Raw genomic sequence first — 10,144 nt, 5'->3', positions numbered from 1 at the left:
TCTCTCATAGCGGCTAATGCTATGGGTTGGGATACTTTGAAAGACCTCATGATTGAGGAGTACTGCCCGAGGGGCGAGATCCAGAAGCTGGAGGAAGAACTATGGAGCCTAACCATGAAGGGCTCCAACGTAACCGCCTATACCACCAGATTCTACGAACTGGTGGCCCTGTGTCCCAACATTGTTCATACAGTGGGAAAGAAGATTGAGAGATACATATGGGGGCTGGTGCCACCGTACCAGGGAAATGTCTTGGCATCACACCCCACTACATTTGATAGTGCCAAACGATTGGCACATCGACTCATAGACCATGGGGTTCGTACCCCGGCCGCAACAACAACTACCCTGGCCATCTCAGAACCCGCAAGAACCGCTGATTCCAAGAAGAAGTTTTGGGATGACAAGAAGATGGCTAAGGCTGCCAAAAAGAAGCAGGTCGTGGCAGTACATGCTACGATAGCACCTGCCGCTGCTGCTCCGGTAAAGCAGTACGCTGGAAGTTTGCCTAAGTGCAACAAATGCAACTTCCATCATGTCGGTGTCTGCCGGGAAATGCTGTGTTTGAACTGCAATAGGAAGGGGCACACTGCCCGTTTCTGTAAAGCTCCAGCAAAGCCAATCAACCAAGTCCCCGGCGCAGGAGTGGGCCAAGCTTGCTACGGATGTGGCGAGGTAGGCCACTACAAAAGGAACTGCCCGAAGGCAGGGTTTGCCGGTGGAGTGGCAAGAGTTCTGGCCATAGGCCATGAGGAAGCGGTAGCCGACCCCACAGTGGTCACTGGTACGTTCCTCCTAGATAACGCTTATGCATGCATTCTATTTGATAGTGGAGTGGAGAGAAGTTTCGTGAATCAAAAATTTGCTCATTTACTTAAGCAAAAATCACGAGCACCGAAAGAACCGTTCACTGTAGAAATGGCTAATGGCAAGACAGAGAGCACTAGCAGTATATTCATAGGATGTACCCTAACTTTAGATAGCCATTCATTTTCGATTGATCTCATGCCAATCTCAATTAAAAGTTTCGACATCATTATTGGCATGGATTGGTTGAGTTCTCATCGTGCCGACATCATGTGTTACGAAAAAGATGTTCGCCTAAATCTATCGTCTGGTGAAACCCTAATAGTTTATGGCGACAAACCCGACACGAACCTTCGCATCATCTCGAGCATTCAAGCTCAGAAATTCTTGCAGAAGGAATGTCAAGCATTCCTTGCTCATGTGGTCGCTGTGAGCCAAGACATTCAACACATTCCAATAGTACGCGACTTTCCCGACATCTTTCCAGAAGAAATCCCAGGATTACCTCCTCAACGTCAAGTCGAGTTCCGAATCGACTTAGTTCCAGGGGCTACCCTAGTAGCCAAATCGCCCTATCGTCTAGCACCTGCAGAGATGCAAGAATTGTCCTGTCAACTTAACGAATTGCTCAGCAAGGGCTTTATAAGGCCAAGCTTCTCACCCTGGGGAGCTTCAGTCTTGTTCGTCAAGAAGAAAGATGGATCGTTTCGTATGTGCATCGACTACAGGGAGCTAAACAAACTTACCATCAAAAATCGTTATCCGTTGCCTCGTATCGACGACTTATTTGATCAACTTCAAGGGGCGAAGTTCTTTTCAAAAATCGACTTAAGATCCGGATATCACCAACTACGAGTTCTAGGGGAAGATGTTCCGAAGACAGCCTTCCAAACTCGTTATGGGCACTACAAATTCGTAGTGATGCCATTCGGATTAACAAACACGCCCACAGTATTCATGGACTTAATGAATCAGGTGTGTCGTCCTTACTTGGATCAGTTCGTCATCGTTTTCATTGATGACATACTTATCTACTCTCGTAGTAAGGAGGAGCATAGTCAACATCTGCAACAAGTTCTAGAAACATTACGTTCAGAGAAACTCTACACGAAGTTCTCAAAATGCGAATTTTGGATTCGACGAGTCGAATTCTTAGGGCACGTGGTTAGCAAAGAGGGAATATATGTGGACCCTTCCAAAATCAAAGCTATTGAGAATTGGTCAGCACCGAAGACGCCTACAAAAATTCGTCAATTTCTAGGCCTCACTGGCTACTATCACAGGTTCATTCAGAACTTCTCCCGCATAAAGAAACCTCTTACAACACTGACCCAGAAGGGCGTGGCCTTTGACTGGGAAGAGAAGTAGGAGAGAGCGTTCCAAACGCTCAAACGAGCCTTGTACACCGCACCAATACTATCCCTCCCTGAAGGGATAGAAGACTTCGTAGTCTATTGTGATGCGTCGAATCAAGGGCTCGGATGTGTTTTGATGCAGCGAGGTAAGGTCATCGCCTATGCCTCGAGACAGCGGAAGACACATGAGGTCAACTACACGACCCACGATCTTGAACTAGGAGCAGTTGTGTTTGCTCTGAAGATCTGGAGACACTACCTATACGGTACGAAGAGCACTATCATTACAGACCACAAAAGCCTGCAACTCATATTCGATCAGAAGGAGCTCAACATGAGACAACGACGGTGGGTCGCTACTCAGTGATTACGAATGCGAAATTCGTTATCATCCGGGTAAAGCCAACGTAGTAGCTGACGCCCTAAGTCGGAAGGAATATTTTGGTCGTAGAGTTGAATCTTTGACTCTAACTATCCATTCACACTTGTCCACACAAATAAAGGAGGATCAGCTCGATGCTTTTTAACCTAAAAATGTGGCGGGTGAATCCCTGAGAGGGATGGATAAGAACTTGGAGGTTAAGGGTGGCGGAGATTATTATTTCATGGATCAGATCTGGACCCCGAAACTAGGTGGTTTCAGAGTCTTGGTCATGAATGAGGCGCACAACACTCGTTATTCCGTACACCTAGGTTCAGATAAGATGTATCTGGATCTTAAAAAGTTATACTGGTGGTCTAATATGAAAGCAGAGATTGCTACCTTCATGAGTAAATGCCTTACTTGTGCCAAGGTCAAGGTCGAATACCAGAAACCCTCTGGTCTATTACAACAGCCTGAGATACCGGAATGGAAGTGGGAGCGGATTACTATGGATTTCATAACCAAGTTGCCCAAGACAACGGGTGGACTTGATACCATGTGGGTCATCGTCGATAGATTGACCAAGTCTGCACACTTCCTGCCGATCAAAGAAACAAAAAAGATGGATAAGCTTAGAAGAACTTAGATTAGGGAGATTGTATGACTGCACAGTGTTCCCTTATCCATTATCTCAGACGGAGATAGTAGATTCACTTCGAGGTTCTGGCAGTCACCTTAAAGTTCCTTAGGAACTAGGCTGGACATGAGTACAACCTACCACCCATAGACCGATGGGTAAAGTGAGAGAACTATCCAAACCTTGGAAGATATGTTGCGAGCCTGTCTGATCGACTTTGGGAAAGCATGGGGTACTTATTTACCCCTTTTCGAATTTTCCTACAACAACAGTTATCACACGAGCATAAAGGCTGCTCCATTCGAGGCCCTCTATGGCCGAAAGTGCAGATCCCCTCTATGCTGGGCTGAGGTGGGTTATACCCAATTAGCTAAAGGATGAGTTCCTGACAGCACTCTCACAGGTCTGGAGATCATACGGGAAACAACAGAGAAGATCGTTCAGATCCGTGAACGATTAAAAGCCTCCAGAGACCGACAGAAAAGCTACGCTGATAAACGAAGGAAACCATTAGAATTCCATGTGGGTAACCGTGTTCTATTTAAGGTCTCACCATGGAAGGGCTTGATACGCTTCGGAAAGCGTGGAAAGCTAAATCCAAGGTACATTGGGCCTTTCGAGATTCTTGCAAGAATCGGCCCTGTAGCTTACAAACTTAACTTACCGCGCGAAATTAGTAACGTATATTCTACCTTCCACGTATCGAACTTGAAAAAGTGTCTGTCCGATGAGACTCTTGTAATCCCACTCAACGATATCGAGATCAATGAGAGCCTCAACTACGTGGAAGAACCAATAGAGATCATGGACCGGGAAGTCAAGCAAACGAAACAAAGCCGTATCCCGATTGTGAAGGTTCGTTGGAATGCCACGCGAGGACCGGAATTCACACAGGAGCGTGAGGATCAAATGAAACTAAAATATCCGCATCTATTTGCTTAGTTATTTGTAACTACTTTCTTAGACTTTAATTTCAAGACGAAATTCCCTTTAACGGGGGGATGATGTGACAACCCGGAATTTTCGTTCGGTCAAACGCTGAAGTCAATCACTTCAAATTATAAACCAAGTTCATTTTTATTTGTTTTTAGCAAATTTAAAGTCCATTTGATTATTATAATAATTATTCTTTAAACGAACGGGTGAAAGGAAGTGCCGTCTCGAGTCTTGAAATTCCAAAACCGCAAGTACCACGTAGTTAAGAAATTCACGGCCAAACTTTTATGTTTGGGCCGTAAATCCCTCCAAAACCGTAAACTCATGCCTTAAGCATGAGTTTACTCCCCAAAACACCTCACTTCTTACTTGCAATCTCAAGAGCAAACTCCAAACGCTCTCAACTACCATCTCGTCATTCACCCGATTTCCCGAAAACGTAAGTACTTCTTGGCTTGATTTGTTGTTATATCATAACAACTAGTGATTATACATCTTTTCATCCATCAAATTTTGTGTTTTGTTTAGATTTCCAAAACACCAAGAACACACACTAGTGTTCATGGGCCCTTAGCACCTTTTCAAGCTTCTAACTAGTAAGTGCTTCTACCCTAGTGTATTGTAAAGCTTATTACCTTTTCAAAAATCAAGAAAACACCCCAAGAACACCAAGAGTAAGGTGTTCAAGGCCCAAGAAGTTCTTGGACCGTGAACCCCAAATAAAGGTGCCAAAGTGTGCTTTAAGTCTTCAAAAGCCTTGGAACTTAACCTAGAATCATTCATTGTTATGTTTAGGACTACCAAAAATCAAAATACCATAATCCTTTAGGGTTTACGACAGTAAACCCAAAAGAAAATGGTCTTAGGGCCGTGAACTCTCCAAAGGGGGGAATTAGTGCCCTAATCTCTTCCAAAGACTTAACCATCAAGTAGAAATGCTTCTAAGGGTCTTGTAAAGCCTCAAAACATCAAATGGTCAAGGGAATATGAGCTTACGGCTTTAAACTCATGATTTTACGACCGTAAACTCATTTGTTGAGAACCCTAGAACCGTAAACTCCCTTAGGGAGTTTTCCTTGCACCCTACACTCACTAGCCATACCCTACAACACTTGGTTGCAACCCTTGTGATCTTTAACACTTGAAAAAAAGTGTTCCCATGTTCTAGAGTGTCTTAACTTAATTTATTAGATATAAAGTGCCTAATTAGTTATTTATATATTTATTATATGATAACTAGGCTCGTTGTGTGTGTATAAGTCTCCACTTGTCACCTAGCATTGTACCCGACACTTCAATCCAATCCACTCACTACAGGTGAGTTCATACCCCTTAATCAGTGGTTTAAATATTTTAAATGCTTTTAGGAGGGGGGGGGGAATACAAGTAAAGTTTCTATAGATATTATCTAAATCACATGTGATTAATAACTATCGACAAGTGAATCTCTTACTTTCAAACTGTTTTACTTCAAACTGTCTTAAAAACTCTTTTACATATCAAATGCTTTTACGAAACTTCTTTTAAACTTTTATATTGTCAATTTCATGCCTAGATATGTATAGTTATATAAGTAATGTTTGAAGGACTTAGGAAGGCTAACCTGCCTTATTTCCTTTTCCCCGTTGGGATGTGGTCTGGTAGGATATTGGGTATTTGTCCGAAGGTCGCGTAACTATTAGTTATATATCATGTGTACATATATAGTCATAAAGGTTCTTCCAGTCAATTCAATACCCTGGGTAGCAGGGGTATACTCCCATGTTCATACATACAAGTTATATTACTAGTAAACTACAATAGGCGTAGTTTAGGGTTTTACTAATACTAATACTAGAACAATGAATCATACAAAGAGTCAGTTCATACATTAGTCATAACTTATAGTGATGAGAAACAATCATAATACATAGTGATGAGAAACAAACATAATACATAGTGAAGAGAGACAAAGATAATACATAGTGATGAGAAACAAACATAATACATAGTGATGAGAAACAAACATAATATATAGTGATGAGAAACAAACATACAGGCTAGACAGAGGAAGAACACACAATACATCTAGCACATATATTACATATACATTACATTCAGTTATGTGAGCCATTAAATGGGTCATGGCACTACCTGCCATGACCGTTTTTGTATCCAGAATCTCCTTAATTAGTGAGCGTATGAGTTTGCGTATAGATCTATACCAGATTGACTATCCTACACCTTGATGCTCGCTACAGTGGGACTTGCAAGTCTACGGGTGCCAAATGTCATTTCTTACGGCTTCTTACATCGTCATTTTACTATTGAGTCGGTAGCAGGGTACAGGCCGATCACATGGTACTTTAAATAACAATTGGTTTAAGGTAGTTACTACAGCAGTAGTTGCTTAATGCAATACTACGATACTATAATATTTTTCCCATTACATTCACTTCGTGAACATTCAAACGATGCGCAGTAATGTAAAAACTATATTTTTGGTTAATGATAGCCGGGTTTGGGAAAATACACACTCATACAAGAGACACACACAGTTAATGCCTTGGTAGAAGGCTACTCTTAGTAGGAAACATAGGGTTTTCTAGGATAGTTCAAACAAATACAAACTTTACAAAACTTATACATTACATCTTACAAACATCTTACAAATGCTTTCATACAAACTCAGACACTAATATACTTATGATCTCACCAGCTTTAAAGCCGATACTCGCTTTCAAAATAACTTGTATTCTCAGGTCACAAGTAGACAGGTACCGGTGCCAGGTTTTTGAGAAGATTGAGCTTTTTCAAGACTCCTTTTTTATTTTGATGTACTTTTTAGTGTCTATTTAACTTAACAGAACACACTTGTATGAAATTATATTATTAATGCAATGGATGATGTTGTTGCTTGTTTACTACTTTGCATTGTTGTGATACTATACATGACGTCCTCCACCTCGAACGATTCCGCCGTTCAGGTTTTGGGGTGTGACATTTTTCACAGCTTCTATATGTATTATAACAGTGTTAAACAAAGTTTGGGCAATTTTGGAAACAGTCTTCTATTTATTTCCATTTTTGTTAGAATAAATGCATAAAAATCATAAAATTAGGATAAACTGTTTAGAAACCCATTTTTATATTTTTTCCAGGCTTAAGTATGTTTAGTGGCAGTAATATAAAAATATTTAGAATTTTTATTATCTAGATACTATTTTTCACGAATTTATATTTATATATATATATATATATATATATATATATATATATATATATATATATATATATATATATATATATATATATATATATATATATGAAGGCTTAAAATTTTGGAAGAATTGTTAATTACATCAAAAATTCAAGAGAAAATTTCTGGAGGACATCTACTGTATTTGGAACAACAATGTAAAATTTGATGGATTTTGGAAACTGTTTGATAATATTTTTGGATTTTTAGGTGTTTAAAATACTTTTAAATGTATTGAAATACCCTCAATTAATATTACAAAAATATGGAAAATAATATCCAAAATTATCTTAATCACATGAGTTATAAAATTTCATAATTTCAGAAAAAAAATTTGTAACTTAACAATATTAAATTTTGACCTATTATTGGCATAATTCTATTGTAGTAGTAAGTATACTAGTATTAGATTTCAATTAGAGACTCATTAGTGTGTAACATCGTTGTAGGAAAACAATAGTCGTACGAGTGGAGCATAGTTCAAGGCACCATTTGCATCATCTCAATGCATATTGTAAGTACTCACCACTCCCTTATTTTCGGTTTTTAAATGTTTTGGGATGGAAAAGCATGTCCTAAACTATTTATATTCATTGTATTTATTTGACTCGTACAAACTTGGTTGCTATATTTTGCATATTGTGAGTATTCACAACTCCCCTATTTTCGGTTTTTATGTTTTTGGGTGGAAATCCATGTCCGAAAAACTATTATTTGTTCATTGTATTTAAATTGATTTGTATCAAACTTGATTGCTATTTTATTGCTATATTTCTCTATGTATGTTTGTGCAACACGGAACATGAGGCCTTATCGTCTTAAACTATTAACTCTTTGAGCCAATGGTCATTATGGATAGCGCTATTAGGAATTGCCAACTCCTCACTCCCCCGATTGTTGGAGTGCTTGATACCATATAATCTATGGAACGATAAGTATAGATATTGATAGGGCATCAATTATAGGCTTGGTTGGGAACTCATTGTTTGCTCATACACATACAAACTTGTTACTTATTATAGGAATAAACTTTGTATCTCATTATAACAATGAAATTTTGTTACTAAATATTTATTTACTTGTTTTAGCAACGAACTTGGTTGCTCCTTATAGTAACAAACTTGTTTTCTCCTTGTAGCAACAAACTTGATTGCTCATTATAGCAATGAAACTTGTTTACTCCTTTTAGTAACAAACTTTATTTCCCATGAGAATATGAACATTGCATCTTATTTGGGCAACATACTTTATCTCTCATGATGACAAGGAACTTTGTTTGTACAAAATTATTTACTCATTTTAACAATATACTTTTATTTATGGAAACTTTTATCAAAACTTTGATTTCGATTCATGAAACCAATATTATTATATTTTTTTATCTGTGGGTACTCACCAACTATTTATATAGTTGACGCTCGTTTTACATGCTTTCTCAGGAATCATCGAGTAAGTGGCACTTAGGGACACATCACTTTTAGGAGCATTCACATGTGTTGTATTTCAATTTTCATTCTAATTTCTTTTAAAAGTTGTTCAAACCCATTGTAAATTTGTAATGACTTTTAATACAATGGTTGGTGTTGCCTTTTAACTTTTGCTATGAAACTCTTTATACTGCCACGCCTCGCGTTTCTGCTTTAGCGGGGTGTGACATCAGGACATCCGCAGATCTCGAATACTGATTCCACTTTTCTATCCATCTTTTCAGAGTTATCACGCCTCCTGTCCTATTGAAGGTTCGAGGCTTGGCGTTCGTGAAGTCATTGTAAGTACAAGTTCTTGTGGGTCCTTGGTTCATCCCCTGGTTTGAACTTCCAGCCCCTTGCCTGTTACCTCCGTCGTTGTTCCCGTGGTGAATAGGATCCAGTGCTACTGTAACTGCTGCTTGAAATGCAGCTGAGTCCATTTCTGGTGGAGGCGGTGGTGTTGGTGTTGCGTTGCGATTTCTGCGTATCGGTCTTCGAGGCATCTTTCTATAATGGAACGGAAAGATGTTAAGTATCTAGTGTATTCTAGTTTCACGATTTCTTTATTATAGAACAGTGTCGGTGATTCGGTTATGTGTAAGTAAGTGAGTGCATACATTCAACATGTAATAAAAGTAATATAACACATAGCAGATAACAACATCATGAGAAAACATATATAGCCGTTTTCATTAATGATAATCTTTTGAGTACATGAAAATTTGCCTACATAGGGTATACAATACATGAAATGAAATAAAATCGACAGAGTAACGACTCTAGGAGTAGTGTAATCACTTAATCATGTAGTGGATAGTACATAAAGTAGTACATAAAAGAAAATCATAACGGTAGTAGGTAGTAGATGAGCTGGTACTAGCTGCGACGAGAACGGTCTGGTGGTGATGATGACGAGGTGGATGCACCCTGGAGTCTGGCTAGGTGCTGCTCGGTGGCTCGAAGTCGGGCTTCCAATGTTGTCTATTGTGCCTAGTAGTCCCTGACTACCTCATGTGTCATACTTTCTGCATGCTCAACCGCGACTCTCATGGCAATCATTTGGCCGGCAGTTGCCTATATCTGCTCGCCGGTATCACGTGTTCTCCTTACCATCACAGGCAGGGCTCGATCTGCAGGTCCACCGTGACTCAAGTCATAGTGGTCCCGGTTCATACCAAATGGGGGTCGCACCCCTTGCTGGTGGCTCCACCTCCAGATCTTGTGTGCCCATGGGGGCGTAGGACCATTGGGGCCCATCCTGTATGGGGGCACCCTGGCCATGTATGTTGGATAGATGACTTCAGACTCCATGTCCATCTCCGTTTCTGCCATTAGCCT

Source organism: Lactuca serriola, chromosome 1, assembly GCF_051521515.1.
Source record: "Lactuca serriola cultivar US96UC23 chromosome 1, Lser_US96UC23_V15, whole genome shotgun sequence".
NCBI classification, from domain to species: domain Eukaryota; kingdom Viridiplantae; phylum Streptophyta; class Magnoliopsida; order Asterales; family Asteraceae; genus Lactuca; species Lactuca serriola.
This window is presented reverse-complemented; position numbering follows the sequence as displayed.